General features: G+C 31.9%; 1 long non-coding RNA gene across 1 annotated transcript in view; it reads right to left on the bottom strand.

Moving 5' to 3' along the window:
* Positions 1–411: 411 nt before the first annotated feature.
* The window catches only part of LOC136835442 (uncharacterized), a 196,220-nt gene continuing 174,032 nt past the window's right edge, over positions 412–22,599 (bottom strand). Inside the window, exon 5 of the long non-coding RNA XR_010852156.1 lies at positions 412–556. This is a non-coding gene — a long non-coding RNA (uncharacterized lncRNA). The remainder of the gene's footprint in view (positions 557–22,599) is intronic.

Below are 22,599 nucleotides of genomic sequence, written 5' to 3' on the forward strand. Positions count from 1 at the left end.
TGGGTGTGTGGGTGTGTGGGTGTGTGTGTGTGTTTATATATATATTGAATTTTGAATTGAGCCGTGAACTTTTCAAGCCATTACTTGAACCATTCATATGCAACAGGATACACCAATTCTAAACCATACTATAATGAATCGAGGCTTGTCTCTGCATAATAACATTTTTAGTATATTGGCCCTATTAAGTTGTTTATTTTTCAACAATGGGAAATTTTAGCCTGAGTAAATGGGACTTAGTTCTACTCGTACGAGGAATTAAGATTCACAATAAACAAACAATACAGATTTAAACGACCCTCGACCCTCTCCATCACAGGCTAGAGTGCCTTTCACACCGCCTGCCTGGGGCCTTTCGGTTCGGTATAAATAAACGCCACCGTAAATTTAGGTCGATATAGACGTACCTTATGCTCCTTGTAGAACTGTAGCGTAATTTGGCGGCGTTCGACATAGCACTGCATTTTCTTAGGTTAATTGCTGTACGTATCCTGTTATTTGTGGGAGCTGTTTCACAGCATAATACGTTGTCTATTGTTGCTCCATAATGATAACTCTGTAACAGTGAGATGTATCAGCAAAATTTCTAAAACATTGTGCTTCTACAAAGCTATGAAAAATATTAGTGATATGCCAGATGACTGGGAATGAAGAGACAAGTGTTCGTATGTTCTATTCAAAATGTTACGTAATTTCATACATTTCAAATCTCCTTTATCAAAAAATAACAAAAAACAACCAAAAATATAAGAAAACATCACACTAAAAAGAAAGATTACTGATGGCTTTCTAAAACATAAATTAAATATCCATTTCTTCCTGAAATTTCGCCTTTGAGGTAGAAGTGGCAATACTTATTTCGCAATTCCCATTAAAATGTAATCAATTTTTTTACCTTTAATAGCTGAGAGGTTGTAAAATTTTTAAAACCCGTTTCATCTCTATAAATAACCTCAGAGTGTTTGAATTAACAGGAACTTATATGGATTATAGACTGAAAACTATTTTGATATGTGCAAATCTGTGCTTCTGTACATATTTGAAGCAAAATGAAAATTATTTTTCCTCTCTAAAGCGCATAAACAAAACACGTTCTCTCTCTCTCTCTCTCTCTCTCTCTCTCTCTCTCTCTCTCTCTCTCTCTCTCTCTCTCTCTCTCTCTCTCTCTACAAATATTAGACAGTGAATATGTACTCAGGCTGAGTTTTCATTTGCATCAAGAATGCATATTGTGTTTAAGAACAATACACCACATTCCTAGCACCTAAAAGAAAAGTAGAGCAGTTTTCTATATGCTGGTCTAAATAAAAAAAAATTAATAAAATATACAAAACTTTTCATCTGAAGAAAAATGAATACCAAAATATGTAAGTAAACACTATGTAATTTGTTTCAGTAAATTGCAAATTTATAATTTGGGTCAGAATAACGTGAAATAACTTACAGCATTGACTTAGAATATGATACGTTTTAAAATATTTTCCTCTTAATTTCACGTTATTACATTTCCGTTCCGACTGCCATTTTGCTGGAAAATTATTAGATTGACAGTATAGTCATTGTTCATCACAAGTTATTGTTATTTGTTAAAATAGTGTTTTGGCCTCTTCCTCCAGGCTCTGTCAGGCGTATGATTAACCTACAACAATAAATCCAAATCCCTACAACTTCAATTTTTACCAGAATTTACGTGAATTTTGATGATAATTTATGAGAATTATTAATATACTTGTTTATTACCTCGATAAAATCAACATTTAAAACCTATATCGGTTTAAATGAGGTTTGGAATTAATTATCAACAACAGAGTGGTGAGGAGGTAGAGACAGCAGACGAAACATTGCCAGTTAACCGTATATACAAGCCTTCCTGAGTCTATCTTAGCACATTGTAAATTTGATCGAAGAGCTAAGTAATGTTTTTCATACAATCACAAACATAGAATATGCATGAAAAAACGAAGCATCAACTTAAATTCGATGATTCACACATACTTTTATCTGAAATGGACAATTGGCAACTACACCAGCCCATGAACAGTACGACCGGAAGAGTAATTACAAGTCAATTCGCACCTATTGCTGCATTCCCGTCATTTAGGAAAATAAAATGTTTGTTTATGGTTATTTATTAGAATGATATATATTCATTTCTATCGTTTATCAACGCGTATTTATTCAAAACAATAAATAACCGTTTGCCTTACATTCCTCCGTGAAGGGAATGGCTTTGTTTATGATACCTTATTACGTCATTACTACAGGTATGAATTGACCGCTGCCGTACTAACATGCAGAGTGGTAATTTTTTCCATCATTCCGTGTAACCTTATACTAAATGCCACTTTCATAAATTTGATGTCATTGTAAAGTTAATGAGTTTTAATTTATTATGATAAGTTAAAAACGTCCCTAAAGCCAATGTAAAGCACCCGTATCACGAGTTGAAGTCAGATCTGTTGGAAAATGTTCTGCAACTTTTTTCTTAATTCACCAAAAATCGCTAGATAGAGATGCCTAATTTTTTTTATTCATTACAAAAGTAAAATAAATTGCCTTTCTTTTGATATATAATTCATTACTATTTGTGCTAGGTGTCATATGACAAAAGGCAGTAAAACAAAGGCAAAATGTACGAACTAGTTGTAGGTTAAAGGTAAGTGACACCTGTTGGTTACTATTTTTTAAAAAATCGCAAAAAATAATTGCAATGAAATATCCAATTTTTATTTACACGATGAGAAAATTCAATACTTTTCGTTTCCAATAAATCCCACTGACTGATGAGGAGGTGGAAGACTAGCTGCTGCGGCAATTCATTAAAATAGGAGAAAACCAAAAAGGCGTAAAAGAGTATAGTCTATTTCTAATTTTAAAAAAAGTCGTTTATTCTAATACAATATAATAATAATGAATTAGTTTAAATTAGAACCTGGGAGAGAGAGAGAGAGAGAGAGAGAGAGAGAGAGAGAGAGAGAGAGAGAGAGAGAGACAGAGACAGAGACAGAGACAGAGACAGAGAGAGAGAGAGAGAGAGAGAGACAATTTATAGGTTGTTATTCAGAGTTTTCCCAGGCAGCTTCAGGTTGGCCAGCTAATATATATATATACATATATATATATATATATATATATATATATATATATATATATATGTGTGTGTGTGTGTGTGTGTGTGTGTGTGTGTGTGTGTGTGTGTGTGTGTGTGTGTGCGTGTGTATGTGATTAAGACTCTTTCATTTACTTCAACCACTGTTAAGGTGGGTTGTTTCTCATTCTGAAGATATTATAAAAAGTGCTATTGACTGAAAAAATGGTAAATAATACTTGAAAACAAGGGTTCATATAATGAAAAAGCAGTTACGTCAAATAAACTACTAATGGAAAAGTAACAGACAGAAAGGAATGGTAAAAAAATTTTTTTAATTTCAATTATCAATAATAATGATTGAAAGTAGGTGTAAAATTAAAGCACCATTTGTTTTTATAAATCACAAAGTTTCTAGATTATTCCTATTCAGTGGCAAAATAATGTAAAATGAATGCTTAGAATCAGACCATGAATCATGACCCAGTTTTTAAAATCTGAATAAATACCTAATGATATTGAGTTTTTCAAACTTTCATAAATATTAATGGATAATGCTGATACAGCACAAATTAAAATATTCACAATACAAACATCGTGTCATGAACAATGTCGTTCACATAAAGGAAAGTTTTGATTAATTTAACGTTAATAAGAAACATGTATGTTTTTACTCTATTACCAAAGTGAATCCATTACTCCATTCTACATTCAGCTCATAAATTTCAAAAACGAAAATATATACTGCATATAACTACGTGACTGAAGAGAAGAGGTGTTGGAAATTGTTACTTGGATAAAATACTCTGTATCATTTGTAGTCATTTTTATGTACACTGCACTTGTACAGACATTATTTTTTAGCAGGGTCAATAATTTATGGAAGATCTGCCCTTAATGAGTATATATGTGTGTATTATACATATTAAAAATGGAAATGAAAAATTCTCCTTTTCAGGGAAAGTCTGCGTTATAAAAAAAAATTATTCGTTTCAGAAGTTTTCTTCATATGGAAAATTATTTCAAACAAGTTCGTTGGTCTTGCCAAAGCTCTGAGTCCTTTTACAGATTTCTAAATGAAACTTATATACCTGCATGCAAAAAACAAATCCTTTTGATGAAGCATTCGATATCAGTGGAAACGTTATCATAGGTAAATTACAAGCAACTCAAATTTAAAATCAAATTATATGATTTGTGAGGGAAAATGTACTTTCATTATTTCTATATCACAACAACCAATAACTTTTGCATCCATTTTTTTTGGGGGGGGGGCCATGGTTTCGAAAATAAGTCTCATCATTTACGAAAATGCAATTGTTATGAACATTACAAGCAATCAAATTTCACAATGCTGTATATAAAACGTACAAATGGTCATAATGAATAATGAGTGAATTTTTTTATAAATTATTAGTAGAATGAAATTATATATCAGAAAATTCTGCACAATAAGTTTAGAAGATTTTAGTAAAAGCACCGATGGAATAGAAAGTTAGTGAAGTTACATATAACCATCTCGACTGCGATAGAAATAATGATTGTCCCGCCCAAGAATTCATATATCCAATAAAATTATATACATTTTTACAGGTGGAATAGCCCCATCCTTACCACTGAAGTACAGTGTTTAAGTTTTTATTATTTTCCAGGTTTCGAATCCTTCCACGGACGTCAAACATTCGGCATTTGCTTCTTCACTCGGGTTTAAGGCTTTGTGTTAGCCAGCGTCACCAGTGTGAGGATACATATTAATTAGCAAGTCATTGTATCTACTACAAACATATATATACAACATAAAAAGTGATAATTTCAACTGTTTTCGATGTGGGTCCTCGAGAGGGTAATAATTGTTATCAATTTCGTCATTAGGCAAACTTATCATATCATTTGGCACTGTCACCCGAAGATATCTTGAGGTTATTTCAGCAGTCCGGATTTCCAACGCTCTATACATTTAAAATGAAGTTTTGGAAATAAAAATAAGAAATGAACAAAATTTCTGCTCACGGGAGAGAGAGAGAGAGAGAGAGAGAGAGAGAGAGAGAGAGAGAGAGAGAGAGAGAGAGAGAGTAACTTAACTCGTAAACTTTATCTGACAGATCTTTTTTATCTAATGCTGGATTTCCTTTGCCTTTTCTTATTCTGATATGCATATAAGTATGCGTTATTAACAATATGAACAATGTACACCTACATTAAGCTTTGGTGTTTTTAGCAGCTTATTCTAAAATAATAAAAGCATATAGCCTTTATTTTCAAAGCTATACGAAGTTGCAGCCTTTATTTTGTAATACTGTAATTTAAAGTTACTTCATCGCTGTTATTACTTAATGAAAACTAAAACACAAATTAGGAAAAAAGGGACATAATCATTCTGTAAACTTTAAAATTTCAAATATTCAAATATAAAAGTGAAATCATTGCCACATTTTCCATGGCTGAAAGGTTTGGGAGAATGCTTGAGTTTTACTTAAAAGCGAACGCAAGCAAATTAACATCTGTCTATGCTATGGAACATTGATGCAATTACCACGTATTAACCAATTTGAAAAATTAAGGATTTTCATTCATCATATATCCTGTACTCGAATACAGGTTACCAAAAGAATTTGTTTTCGTAGAAACTTCTTCCTCAAAAGATAAAAATTTAAGTACTGCACATCGTGTTTTTGGCTTCCGCTAAATATATTACTATCTTTTTTTTTGCTTTAGCTTTTCAATCATAATTATAAAAAAGGAGGGTGAATGTATAATTTATGATGTTGAACCAGTAACTCAGTTTAGTAAATTATGAATATCGTTATTAATATTCATAGCTTTTGTTTAACTATTCAAAATGGGTTTTCGTTTGCAGGACTAATAATCAAAAAATGATTTTTGTCAATCTATATGTAATATTTTCTACAGAAAAGATTCAAAATTTCTAAAAAAAAAATATTAAATACGTTATCGTAAATAAGACAATTTACCAAAAACAACCTAAAAAACAGCTACAAACAGACCCCAAACAATTATATATATATATATATATATATATATATATATATATATATATATATATATATATATATATATATATATATATATATATATATATATATACATATATATATATATATATACATATATATATATATATATATATATATATATATATATATATATATATATATATATACATATACATATATATATATATATATATATATATATATATATATATATATATATATATATATATATATATATATACTGTATATGTTGTAAAATCTTCATGAATAATGTTACTTTTACATCATAGAGCATGATTTCCTATGAAAAAGTCGTCGGGGTTAGATCATTTGTATTCTGTATGATGTCCTGAGCCTCTGTGAGAGTCTATTCGTACCCTCAACAACCTCCTCGTGCATCCCACATACGTTCCGCGATTACATATCGAAAAAGTGTATTTATATACAATATTGGATGCGAAGAGGGGCCGAGACGATCCGTAACTGTACATAACGAAATAATAGTTAGAGGATTATTTGCTATGAAATTTACTTTAAGAGCAGGAAACGTTTTTCTAAATTAGAGAAATACAGTTCTTACGAAAATTGATCATCGTGTAAAAGAGGAAAGCTTGCAAAAAATCTCATTTTTGGTGCAGTCAGCACTGGTAAGGAATCTCTTTTAATCCACATTTCTCTGAGCTGTTTGTAAAAAAGATTGTTTGCGTATCAATTTTGTTTAAAATAATTGATTAAGTAAATATCTCTTCATGAAATAAGGACCAATTGGATGCATGAGTAAACTCCCTGTGGAGGAAAGTGGAGATAACATGTGATTTAAAGTTTAAAATAAACAAGAGCTATAAAAATGCATACATACTTCTGTAACAGTTTTCTTTCGAAACATACCTATAATAAAGTCATTAATATCCTTAGATACCATTATATCATGAAAGTGAAGTTCATTATCAATTTCCTTCTCCAATGTGAATTTGATTATAAGTACAAATTGCGCAAAGGATTCAGCGTTGTGTTCACGTCGGAAAGCAACGAAGGAATCGTCGGCACATTTACGATAAAACAATGGCAAAAACCCAGAGGAAAGCCCACCACGAGGCGCTCCTTTAGGGAGCACATAAAGATATTGGCGACTGCGGGCCCCAGAGGGTGACCATTAGCCATCCCCTTAACCTGTTTATAAACATTGTCATTAAAAATTAGTGCCGTGCCCAGCGTGGACAATTCTGGGAGTTGTTTAAAATGACTACGGCTAAATTTATGGAACCTAGTGTCATTATCAATAAAAATATTGTCTAAAGTAATCTCTGTTGTCTCCCAAGCAGGGACGTTAGTAAACAATGATTCTACTACATCCAAACTAACTATAAATAAATCAGAATCTTATAATAAATAAAATTTGTTCCTGAAACTTTTGGGAGTTGGGAAAACAGCACTGACTTTTTGTGAAGGGCTTTAATAATGGGACCAGAAACTCTGGCTAAACCATAGAACGGAGTAATAATAGAAGGTACTATAAAACGTAAGGGAACTCCTTTGTGAACATTAGGAAGACAATGCAGGATACCTTAGGCGGAACCAATAACAAACAATTCTTGGTTGGTCTGGTCATCGATGGTCTTTTCCTGTTTAAGAGAATGTGAGAATCTGTTGACTTTGTCTTTACATATTATTATACTCTGAAGATCTGGGGAACCAACTTTCTGGGAATTGGTTTCATCATTTAAAATAATTTCAATTTTGTTTATATTATCCTCCCAGTTTAGGACAATTGTCCCTCTGCCTTTGTTAGGCTACAAAATAATAATGCTGTTATCTTAAGATATATTCTTTCAAATATTTACATCTCTTTGCCGAAATTTAGGAATAGTAACACCCAATGAATAAAATTGCCTGTTGTGTCTATTAATCACCTCAGTTGCGCATCTCCGAATGTTGTGGTTAAAAAAACGCACAAAAATGATTCTAAATAGAATCATTTTGGTACGTTTTTTTAATTACAACACCGGCAGATCATAGATCATAAGTTCAAAATAATTTGTTTATATTCAAGCATTCTCTGTTAGGTTTAATAATTTTTATGTTTATATTAGAGTTTCATATCTAAAAGCTGTCTCGTAGCTTCCGCAGAATGCTGTGAACAGTATAAAGAGGATTTGTGCATCTTAAACTTCAAAAAAGTTGGGAACATGATTGTAAAGGTCACAATACTGAAGATTATCGTAGATATGTCGACGATACCTTCGCTGTATTCCTACAAGAACACAACTCTGACCGCTTTTTGTAGGTTGTCAACGAACTGCACCCTGATATCAAATTCATTTTGAAGAAAGAAATTAACCATAAACTTCATTTCTTTAATACGTAATAGACGTAATAGTATCTTGGGATATTAATGACTTAATGACAGGTGTGTTCCGGAAGACAACTTTTACAGGACTATTTATGAATTTTTGCAGTTTTTGAGTTTTTCATCTTCAAATTAAATGCAATATCCACCCTCCTCCACGGGACGTTTGTTCGTACATCCAGTAGGTCCTTATTTCATGAAGAAATACTCTTCATCAACAGACACTTTAAACAAAATTGTTACAAAATAAATGGTTTTTACAACCAGCTATGAGACATGTGGATTAAGGGTTTCCTTACCAGTGTTTTTGCGAGTTTTTTCTTACGCAACGATCAATTTCGTAAGAACTCCATTTCTCTAATGAAGAAAAAGTGTCCTGCTTAGAATGTAAAATTGTCACCGAAGAATCCTCTAACTATTAGTTCGTTTTTTACAGTTAAGGATCATCTCATCCCCCTCTTCGCATCCAATATTGAATATAAATATATACTTGTCTGAGATGTAATCATGGGACACATGTGGGATGTACGAGGAGGTTGTTGAGGGTGCAAATAGAATCTCACAGGGGCTTAAGCTAACGTACAGTATTCAAATGATCTAATCCACAGGCATTTAACATAAGATATCATGCTGGACGATGTAAAAGCAACATTAGAGATGAAGACTAAAATAGCAGGCCGGGTCCCCAACCGTCACAACCCAACTCTCCTTGAGTCTGTTTTAGTAAAGAGAACTGTTCCTTCGTTGAACACTCACAGTCATCAACCGAGTTATATATTGCCTAGTACTTCTTTGGTACACATTTTCTGTTTACTTTTAATATTATCCTTTCCTTCCGCTTGAAGAGTCTTTGCCGGTTTTTTGTGTGTCATTTTTATTTATATACCAGTATTTAACGCGGCATTGCCATATTTGTGAATTTTTAAATTAGAAAATTTTCAATAACATGATTCTATCGTTTGTGCAAAGTATTTTTTTTTTTTTTAGGATTGAAAAGTGTTACGAAACGTCGGCAAATAAATTTGTCAATGGAGGTTTTTGTTTTCCTTGTTCATTGAAAATGTGCACATTATGTCCATAAACTTCTCCTTCTATATATATATATATATATATATATATATATATATATATATATATATATATATATATATATATATATATATATATTTATTACTATATATAAATGTATATATATATATATATATATATATATATATATATATATATATATATATATATATATATATATATATATATGTATGTATATATATATATATATACATATATATATGTGTATATATATATATATATATATATATATATATATATATATATATATATATATAATATAAGCTACAAACGTCCTTTAATATCAATTCATCTACCTCGGAAATTAGATATTTTCATATATATATAATAATTTTAGTTGATAATGAGGTCACCGTCCCGTGGGGTCGTTCGATATATATATATATATATATATATATATATAATATAAATATCATGTGTACATATATATGTGCATGTTTTGTATGTTTCTTTGTATAAAAGTCATGCTATAGAAATCCATACTATATATATATAGATATATATATATATATATATATATATATATCATATTGATTGAACTTAGATAATATATATATTATATATATATGTATATATAACCCTCACCCTATTCCCCATCCCTTCCCATATATATATTCCCATTCCTAAGCCCTATATTGGCTGAGTCGGTAATATATATATATATTCATATACTGTCACTCGATGGGCGGGTTATATATATATATACAGCTGATGATATATTTATATGTATTATAATATTGTGGTGCATATATTAATTTCTCGTTTCTTTGTATGTGTGCTATAGAAATCCAAACTGCTTAACCGATCTAGATGAAATTTGGCACATGGCCATCATTTGATTGAACTTAGATAATAGGGTGGTTCTTAACCACGTAAAATAACCTCACCCTCCTTCTCCCATCCCCCTTCCCCATCCCCCTTCCCAGAAGCCCTTCGTTGGCTGGTCGGTAGAATTCAGCTGTCAGTGGTCTGCCAGTGATGAAACTTAAGGTAATTTATTTCTGGTGATAGAACTTCCCTTCTCGCTATAATGTGGTGTCCGGATTAAATAAGCTGTGGTCCCGTTTAAGTAACCATTTCATATCCACTAAAATAAGTCTAATCCTTCGTTTTAGCCAGACCACTGAGCTGTTAATCAGCTCAGTGGTCTGTAAAACTAAGGTATACTTAACTTTTACTTCCCTTTGTAACCATGTGTTAAATAAACTCTACAACTTTATCATCATTTCATGTACTCAGACAAAAAATATATTATTGAAAATGATTTTCAGTCACTGCATTAATACATTAATAAAAGTGACAGACAGCACAGTTATATCTTGATAAAAGGGACAGACAGCACAGTAATACCTGGATAAAGGGGACAGTCACCACAGGAATATCTGGATATAAAAGGGACAGTCAACATAGTAATATCTGGATAAACGGGACAGACAGCACAGTAATAACTACATAAAAGGGACAGTCACTACAGTAATACCTATATAAAAGCGACAGACAGAACAACAATTCCTGGATAAAATGGACAGTCACCACAGTAATTTCTGGATAAAAGGGACAGTCACCACAGCAATATCTGGAATAAAGGGACAAACAGCACCGTAATACCTGTTTAAAGAGAACAGTCACCACAGAAAGACCAGAACAAAAGGGACAGACAGCACTGTAATACCTGGTTAAATGTGACATACCTTACAGTTATAACTGGTTAAAGGTGTCAGACAGCACAGTAATGTCTGGATTAAAGGAATAGTCACCACAGTAATACCTAGATGAAAGGAACAGTCACCACAGTAATACCTGGATAACAGGGACAGTCACCACAGTAACACCTTGATAAAAGGGACAGATAGCACAGTAATACCTGGATAAAAAGGACAGTCACCACAGTAATTTCTGGATAAAAGGGACAGTCATCACAGTAATACCTGGATAAAAGGGATGGACAGCACAGTTATACTTGGATAAAAGGGACAGTCACCACAGTAATACCAGTCTGTTTACCCATGACTGTTCGAAGGGTGAATGTTCGAATGAAAAAGGAGAACTGTCAGTTGGACCGTCAACACAAACCCCTCACCCCTCCCTTCTCCCACGCTTCCCCCTTCCTTCTTCCATTCCCCTTCCCTTCCCCTTTCCCTTTTCCCTCTCCTTACACGTAGACTGTAATTCAGAGTTTTCACTGGCAGTGCCGGGTTGTTCAGCTGCTACATATATATATATATATACATGCATTTGCATGTGTGTAATTTAGTTATTTATATTTTTATATTTTCTCTTTTTTTTCCATAATAATGAAACCTCTCTTCTAATCTGTCATCAGTTTTTAACTACTTAATAAATATATATATATATATATATATATATATATATATATATATATATATATATATATATATATATATATATATATATATATATATATATATATATATATATATATATATATATATATATATATATATATATATATATATATATATATATATATATATATATATATATATATATATATATATATATATATACCTTTACTAAATTACTTTGTTCCAAACTGAATTATCAAATATCAGATCTATATTTGGTTTAAGGCCCGATGCTATCCCAAGTTTTATTTTCTACTTTTTAGTAAGCGTTTATTAAGCTGGCAGTGGCCATTGGCGGAAAAGCTTTTGAAACCGTAATATTGTGGTAATTTAGGTCTCCAATTGTACAACATGTATGTAATAATTGCTGTGTTTGAATACGGTTTCGCAAAATTACATATATTTTAATTACGGGTTTTATTGATAAAATAATCTTAATAGGATATATTCATTTTTCCTATTAAGGTGTATGTTAAAATGTATTCTTATTTCTTCTTACAAAATTTGGCTACAAAATGAATATTTGTCTTCATACAAATTTGGACAAATTCCTTTAATTTTATTCAACGAATTAAACGGGAAAATTCAGAGGAATAGGTTTCTATGTCACCTCTATTGCTGCCAGATCCCCCACCCCCCCTCTCACCTCTAGGGTAGATGTTCCATTTTCAGGGTACTTAATCACTGTGAATCATCTAAAATCCTTTCCGCTCAACAGTAAATCTCCCTCATATTGCATAACTCATCACTCGGGTTTCTCATATATCAAGTGGGGAAACATCATTTTATAGTTCCATTTTAGTATTATTTCCGTAACATTTGGCAGACAAGTGCTTGGTATAATTTTGTAAATTGGTCTCTTTAAGCAAGTAATTATTATCATAATGATTATTACTGTTATTATGATACTGATTATTTTTAGAAGGAAAAGTTTCTACACGAAATTTCTTGACCTGAGTTCTCTCCAAAGATCGCCGAGCCTGTGTTAGCATGACATTCACATCATCCAGTGGTCTGAGGTGAGGTGTCACCCGCCAATCAACAATAAATTTTAACTCGTGGTAACACAACTATGACCATTTTCACAGTTTGGAAATGCCATGCAAATACGGAGAAGGCTCAACACAAACTTTTTATTAGTGGTATAAGGCATGATTGTACGCGTATCGGATTATATGATAAACTTTTAAAGCTAAAAATTGAAGGCCCACTGAATTCTTTTCCTTGAAAAGTAATGATACACTTATGCACACATATATATATATATATATATATATATATATATATATATATATATATATATATATATATATATATATATATAAAAAAGGAAGACAATCGACTGCCGTTTCTTGACGTTCTGGTCACCAGATATAACAATAATTTTACTACCACGATTTTTAGAAAAAGACTTTTACAGGATTAGGTGCCAATTTTACAGTTATTGTTTTTATCATTTTAAGATTAATTCCATTTCAACTCTCTTTCTCTAGGCCCTTTCCCTCACCTCTAGTTGGAAAGCTTTCATGATGAAGTAACCTCTCTTTTAGAATATTTTAAACACAATTGCTTTCCGTCTAAGATAGTTTTTAATAGCCTCAATAAAATACTTAACAAAGTTTTCACTGAGCGATATACTCTTACAGTACCTAAACTACACTTTTATGCCAAATTTCCATACTGTCATGATGTCCATTTTAGAACAAAATTTATGAGCATAATTCAAAAAACATTTTGGTGCCCTACATGTTAAACTTATTCCTATCAACCCCCTAACGATTGGCTCTATTTTTAAATTTAAGGATCAGCTTTGTGCTACGATGTCCTCCGGGTGGTGTATAAGTATTCTTGCCCCAAGTGTAACTCGAGGGGATTTATGTAGGATCCCACTCGGAGATTTCTAAAAGTACGCATAAACTCACATAGGGGTAAGTTTTTGTGCAGGGGTAAAAATTTCCAACCCCGAACACTCCAACATCAGAAGTCATGCGAAATTTTGTAAAACCCCCATTGAAAACAAAGATTTCTACATAATTGGACGAGCTTCTAGCCAACTGGAACTACCAATACTCGAGTCTCTTATGATAAAACAGCTTGTTCCGAAGTTGAACACTCAGACTTTGGCTGTTCCTTTGTAACTGTCATAATGATAATGTTTTTGCTGTTTTGTTTCTCCTTTGAAGACCTCATTTTCTGTATTTGTGTCGCACTGACAGGTTGGCTCCATACCCTTAGTCACTTTTATTCATTTATTTATTTGTTTTCTTAATGTGATTTTAAATTTTAGTGTTTTAAAACATAAATATTTTAAATATAATTTTTTTTACTTGTCTTTTATATATTCTATTTGTTTTAATTAATTTCTCTGCATTTTACCTGTTCCTCAATTGTCCTTTGTGTAAAAGTTTCCTTTTAAGTCGATTGTCATTTTTATGTTCTGACTTTGCCTTTGTATAATTTTTCTGTAATTTTTTTATTGTCAATGTTTTTGTTTTTAATTCTAGAACCCTGATGATGTAATCATGGATTATGAAACGTTGGGAATAAACATGTAATCAAATAGCTAATCAAGAGTATTCCTGTCCACCTCCGTTTGATGCGTATATATATATATATATATATATATATATATATATATATATATATATATATATATATATATATATATATATATATATATATATATATATATATATATATATATATATATATATATATATATATATATATATATATATATATATATATTAGTCACGAAAGGCGGAAGCTTCATTTATTTTGCCGTTAATTCAAGACAGGTAGCGACAAGGGTCTCCAAAAAATACGAAGAATTCGAGGTTTAGAAGTCGAAACGTCTCGTAGCCATAAAATGGCGATGTAAACACAAAGAACATTTCGGGATAAACAGTACAATACAAACTCAAAATAAAGTATGTTTGGCATGCCGTTTAAATATAATCAACTGAGTTATTTTAGATGAGTTGATTACATTTAAACTCACACTGGAAGCAGAATGAGGGAAATGAACATTTCAGAAGAGATTAAAACTGATTTCAGTGAGGTGATAATACAATATTATCTTGAATGTTTTATGTATATTGACCCAATCATTTTATAGATTGTACACTGGCACTGAGGATTAAGAGAAAGTACGGTAGTCGATTCATATTGAGGATTAAGAGAAAGTATGGTAGTCAATTCATACTGAGGATTAAGAGAAAGTACGGTAGACGATTCATACCGAAGATTAAGAGAAAGTGCGGTAGTCGATTCAAACTGAGGATTAAGAGAAAGTAAGGTAGTCGATTCATACTGAGGATTAAGAGATAGTATGGTAGTCGATTCATACTGGGGATTAAGAGAAAGTACGGTAGTTGATTCATACTGAGGATTAAGAGAGGCATGGTAGTCTATTCATACTGAGGATTAAGAGAAAGCACGATAGCCGATTCATACTGAGGATTAAGAGAAAGCACGGTAGTCGATTCATACTGAGGATTAAGAGAAAGCTCGGTAGTCTATTCATGCTGAGGATTAAGAGAAAGCACGGTAGTCGATTCATACTGAGGATTAAGAAAAAGCACGGTAGTCGATTCATACTGAGGATTACGAGAAAGCACTGTAGTCTAGTCATACTAAGGATTAAGAGAAAGCATTGTAGTCTATTCATACTAAGAATTAAGAGAAAGCACTGTAGTCTATTCATACTGAGGATTAAGAGAAAGCCCTGTAGTCGATTCATTTTGAGGATTAAGAGAAAGCTCGGTAGTAGATTTATACTTAGGATTAAGAGAAAATACGGTATTCTATTCATAGCCTAAGTGACAGAAGTGATTAGATGCCATATATTTCGCACCTTGTTCCGTGCAACGGCTACATCAAAGCTTTAACTTCAGGGTGTCAAAGACCACTCGGGAACGGCACCCTTTATTCTACGATGCGAAACCGAAGCGCCGCTGAAATAAAAAGCCTCGTTTGAAAGAGTTCATGACTTTTCAGCCGTTTTCGGAAATTCCACGAATTCCCTTGATGTGAGAAGAGGAAGGGTAGCAGCGGATTTTTTTTTTTTTAATATTCCGTCAGATGTTGAATGTCTATGTGACTGATGAGTTTCGAATGATTAACCAGACTAATTATGTGCTTTAGGAGTGTCGTATGATTAACCAGATAAGTATGGGATTTATGAATTTCGAATGATTAACAAGATAAGTATGGGATTTATGAATTTCGAATGATTAACACGACTAATTATAAAATTTATGACTACCAAATAATTAACAAGACCAATTATGGGATTTATGAGTTTCGAATGATTAACCAGACAAATTATGGGAATTATGAGTATCGAATGCCTGGCAAGATTTTATGAGTGTCTAATGATTAACAAGGATTATTACTGGATTTATGATTGTCGAACGATTAACAACAGTAGGCTAATTATGGGATTTATGAGTGCCGTATGATTAACAACACTAATTATTGGATTTCTGAGTGCTGATGATTAAGAAGACTAATTATGGGATTTATAAATATCGAATGATTAGCAAGAATATGGAAGAACACTCATTTTACAATTCTCTGAAGGTATTTCTGAAAGTTTTCCTTTATGCTTGAAGGATTTATATGTAGCGTGAGGATAGTTCAATGAATACTATTTCTTCTTCGGGATAAATGAAAGTGTTACAGTAGAAGACTTCAAACCATGAGCACTAGCTAAAACATTTGAAAAGATGTAACCTCACTCGATTTTTAAAATTGTTGGTATCTAAGTGTTCATTTCATTGCAAATACGTTTTTAGTTTTCTGTAAAAGAAAATTTTTGGGATGGCTATTTGTCTGTCTGTCCCATTTTTTTCTCTGTCCGTCCTCAGATCTTAAAGATTACTGGAACTAAAGGGCTGCAAATTGGTATGTTGATCATCCACCCTCCAATCATCAAACATACTAAATTGCAGTCCTCTAGCCTCAGTGCTTTTTATTTTATTTAAGGTTAAGGTTAGCCATAATCGTGCATCTGGCAACTATATAGGATAGGCCACCACCGGGCCGTGGTTAAAGTTTCATGGGCCGCGGCTCATATAGCATTATACCGAAACCACCGAAATATAGATCTATTTTCGGCGGCCTTGATTATACGATGTACAGAAAACTCGATTGCGCCGAAGAAATTTCGGCGCATTTTTAGTTTTTTTTTTTACAGCGATTTAAGGGGCAAGTGCAGAATAATATTTTACTTTGCCGTGAATGTTATATTTTTTGTTTAAGAGTCTGAAATATTTGTCGTTTAATTGAAAGTTTCTTATTTTTCTGGACTTTGATTTTTGTTGAAGAAGAGTAATTAATTTCCATATCTTATCCGGAAACTGCAGTATTCTGAGGTCATATTTTTCGTTTATCCAAACTAATTTGTTGACGATAAGTATTGTATATCTAAAATAACAATATACTTCTTTATGTGAATCTTATCTTCAAAGTTGGAATAATGACTGAATAACAAGAAAAAAATAGAAAGCTAAATATATATATACACAGTAAAAATTTAAATTCTTTCTATACTTTGGAATCCTTAGTTTGGCGCCAGCCCAAATGTGATTTAGGAGGTCCTTTACATGATTCATTATAGGAGTTGTAAAGACAATGAACACTTCGTATACAGTGAAATATTTAACGATAAAATCTACTCTGTAGACTTTTCATACATAATTCAATATCACTTCATCAAGTACCAAGGAATGAAATCTGGAGTATAAGGTATTTCTGTAATTAACTTTAAGAGACGTCCAACTTTAGAACAAGATAAATTTTGAAATGTAATTTAGTGTATTTTCTTATTGCTGATTACTCACAAACGCGTCCTAAGTTATAATATCAATATGCTAAGAACTTGTGACTGTAGTAACGAAAAGGATTACGCATAACTACAAAAATTGAAATTTTTACCTAGTAACTTTTCCACAAAATTTACCCTTGAATTCTGCGAACTTATGGCGTCAAATGTACAGAAAATATACAAGAAAAGAAACATACAAATAACCTCTCCAGCTTCACAGTGAAAACACCATTCTCGAATCAAGACTTAGAAGAGATACTAATTATATGCTACCCGCGTTTGAAAGGTTACGTTCATTATTCTTCCCTGCTTTGTCACTGAATTGAAAGGCAGCCGCACGCTTTCTTCCCAGATAGTTTTGACTCACTTACGTGGAAGAAAAGTTTAGCTTTTCGTTAAATGATTTACGTTTGCGTAAAGTACCGTTTGTTTACATTAAAATTATAAAAAAATATTTATTATAAAGTTAAAAATCTATAATAATCGGGTTTTACTTAAATCAATAGAAGAAATGGATATATATTCAGCCTTGAAGCTCATACCGATATAATCTGGCATTCAAGTAAACTTCTCTCTCTCTCTCTCTCTCTCTCTCTCTCTCTCTCTCTCTCTCTCTCTCTCTCTCTCTCTCTCTCTCTCTCTATATATATATATATATATATATATATATATATATATATATGTATATATGTATATGTGTGTGTGTGTGTGTGTGTGTATACAAATATATACATGTACATTTACATATACGTATACACACATACACCTCAATACATACATACATAATACATACATATATATATATATGTATATATATATATATATATATATATATATATATATATATATATATATATATATATATATATATATATATGTGTGTGTATATATATATATATATATATATATATATATATATATATATATATATATATATATATATATATATATATATATATGTGTGTGTGTCTGTATATATATAAGTAGTGTAAGTCATGAGGACGCAATCCGGGGAACAATATCATAAGTAAGGGCAGCTTTTTCATACTCAGATCTAAAAAAAATCACAAAAATGTTAATAAACAAGGCAAAGGTACAACTCACGTTTTGCGGAACCGTTTCCTCTTCCTCTGAAATTGACAATTTTTTACCATAATAATTTTATGACCCTCTCCATTATTCATCTTGAGTAGCCGCTGTTGTATAATGATATAAAAGAAATTTAGTAAATAACGTTTAAAGTGTATGACAATAATCAGCCTTGTTAATAATATGAAATTTACAAGTATTGCAGCTCTTAGAATTACAGTCAACAGAAGTATTTTCTCTTGTCATAAGAGATATCATGTGTCATCCAAGCAAAACTGTACCGAGTTTGGTGATACAATAACCCTTCATAAATGATAAACCCAGAATGGTGAGTTATGGAGCATGAGGGGGAATCAATGTAGAGCGGAAAGGATTTTAGAAGCGTAACAGCTGTCAAGTTCCCTGAAAATGAACAGCAAACAGGAAGGGGAATGAAGACAACACACGTCGGAAACTTATCTCAAACACATCGCAAATACTTTTAATACAAGTTAATGTTCCTCGTTTGGTGAGTCGGTAGAGTTTTCGGCTAGCACTCGCAAGGCCCGAGTTCGAGTCTCCGGCCGGCTAATGAAGAATTAGAGGAATTTACTTCTGGTGATAGAAGTTCATTTCTCGCTATAATGTGGTTCGGATTCCACAATAAGCTGTAGGTCCCGTTGCTAGGTAACCAATTGGTTCTTAGCCAAGTAAAAATAAGTCTAATCCTTCGGGCTAGCCCTAGGAGAGCTGTTAATCAGCTCAGTGGTCTGGCAAAACTAAGGTATACTTAACTTTAATGACTTATCGGTAGTCATAACCAGTCTTTCATAGGATGATGCAGCATTTGCCAAAGATTCGTTATCCACGTACGGTGGTTGTCTTGTTTCAATTTGTTTCTGATATGTATACGACAAATTGCCCACGTACGTTTATTACATTTTTTACTGCACGGTTCATGCACCCTATGACTGAAATCTTTGACATCAGGAAGATAATCAGCATGAAATGATCTATTGGTAATAATTTTTTCTTCTATCAATGTGGGTTTTTCACTCTATCCTCAATAATATATATATAGTACAGTATATAATATATATATATATATATATATATATATATATATATATATATATATATAAATTTATATATATATAAATTTGAAATGAAGTACGAATAGGCTTAGGCATCAGCAGGAATTGTATTTTTGTCCGCAGAAACAGTTTAACAAATTTGTCACTTCAATTCTGCAAACATAAGACAACGAATGAGCCAAAAACTTACAAAAGGAACAGAAATATACAAATATCCTCACCAGCTTCAGAGGCTAAACCCAATTCTTAAATTAGGAGGCAGAGCAGATACTGGTTATATGCTAACCGCGTTTTGAAAGTTACGTTTAGTGTTCTTTGCTTTGTCACTGAACTGAAAGGGAACCACAGGTTTTTCCCAGATAGCCTTGATTCCCTGATATACAGAAATAGTTTAGTTTCTCGTCAAATTATTTATATTCACGTAAAGTATCATTTGCTTACTTTAAAAGATGAAAATACTCATAATTAAGCGAACAGTCAGTAGTAATCAGCCTATACATAATTCCAGAGAGGATATAAAAAGATTTTCAGTTCTGAAACAGATAGAAAATTTTGTATTCAAGTAAGCTACTTTCTATCCAACACCCCCTTCTCTCTCTCTCTCTCTCTCTCTCTCTCTCTCTCTCTCTCTCTCTCTCTCTCTCTCTCTCTCTCTCTCTCTCTCTCTCTCTCTTCTTAGGTACAGTACGGTCGCTAACTTTCACTCAGAATTTGCACTTAATTTTTAAAAGAAAAAAGTACAGAAGTGTAAGCTGCGCAGTCCGTAAAAGGGGAATGATATAATAACTGAGGAGTGCAGCCTTTTCATTCTGAGATATAAATGAACCACAAAAATAAATGAACCACAAAAATACCAACAAACATGCCACAACTCTTTTTGGTGGCTTGCAAATTTACGCTTTGTGTCAGGACAACACGGAAATTGCGTAACGTATGGAGTTTAAAATATTGTACGCAATTGTTTCCTCTTATTTTGAAATGAATAAATTTGGACGATTTTATTTTTTGCATAACAGTTTTATAAGACCCTTTTTTCCATTATTGATCTTGAGTATTCACTGTTGTATAATAAAAAAAAAAAACAGAATGATAACTGGTTAAATTACGTTAAAAGTGTTTAACAATAATCATTCCTGTTAATAGCATAAAAGATACAAGTATTGTAGCTCTTACTACATCTGAAGAAATATTTTGTCATACAAGCAAAATTATATGGCGTCTAACGAAACACAGAAACGGTAAACCCAATGTGGTGATTAATGGAATATGGGGGAGGATCGTTGTAGACCGCAAAGGATTTCAGAAGGTTAACAGCCATCAAGTCCCTGACAATGAACATCGAACCTGAAGGAGGAGGAAACCTGCGTTGGTGAGCTTATCCCACAGGTTGAATATCAACCTGTTTGTTAATGACTTACTGGTAGTCCTAACCTGTGTTTCATAAGATTACGCAGCATTTCCCGATAATTCGGTCTCCACTTCCGGTGGATGACTTATTTTCAACATGTTTGTGGCATGTATGCGACGACTTCCCCATGTGTGTTTATGACATGTTTACTGTAGTGGTGAAGAACACAAAGAATGAAATCATTGACAGCCAGGAACATTATAAATATGTAATGGTTTATAGCTCAGAATTTTCTTCTGTATCCAAGGAGGTTTCCACTTCATCGTCAAGATACGAGAAACCCATCAAGATTGGTGAAGTTGACACATGTTAATTTTGAAAATGAAAAAAAAATATGTAAATTGAATACAGGGCAACGAGGGGAGTGAAACAATAGAGTTCATGATCCCCTGCATTTACCTAAAGACCCTCTCAGGGAAAACTCTGCGTGGCAAAATACAATATATATTTTTATATCACATTTCAGTCTCTGCAATAAAAGTTTTATATATATATGTATATATATAATCATATATATACATATATATATATATATATATATATATACATATATACTGAATATATATATATATATATATATATATATATATATATATATATATATATATATATATATATATATATATATATAATACATATATAACTATGTATACATTTATATATATACATATATACTGAATATATATACAGTATATATACACATATATATATACATACATATATATATAAATGTATAATTCTCTCTTTTTCTTCAATATCAATACATGGAAGGGCCAAGAACGCCGTTAGTCTATTTTCCTAATGGTAGACTGTTGTGCCTAATCTTAAAGTACACCTTTAGAAATTGTTTGATTTAGTGTAAAGTGCAAAATCTGAACTTAACGTGAATATGCACGGCACAGTCGAAATCGACATATGACTGGGTATTGTAAGTCACTGTCTTCTCATTTGCGCACCACAGAGAGAAAGATTTTAAATCTCTTGACATATCATTCATAATTAACTGTTTTTATGTGTTATATTTTATAGGTAAACTGAATTTCAAAGTAATGGGCTGTTTCTGGCTCAATATTCATACGAAAAAATGTAAAAGGAAATTACGGACAAAACTTTATATATATATATATATATATATATATATATATATGTATATATATATATATATACATATATATACATATATATATATGTGTGTGTGTGTGTGTGTGTGTGTGTGTGTGTGTGTGGAATCTACTTGTCACATTTTACCAGAGGCCTATTACAATTTACAATTTTATATATAATTTTATATATAT

Source organism: Macrobrachium rosenbergii, chromosome 55 (genome assembly GCF_040412425.1).
Source record: "Macrobrachium rosenbergii isolate ZJJX-2024 chromosome 55, ASM4041242v1, whole genome shotgun sequence".
In the NCBI taxonomy this organism is placed as follows: Eukaryota; Metazoa; Arthropoda; class Malacostraca; order Decapoda; family Palaemonidae; genus Macrobrachium; species Macrobrachium rosenbergii.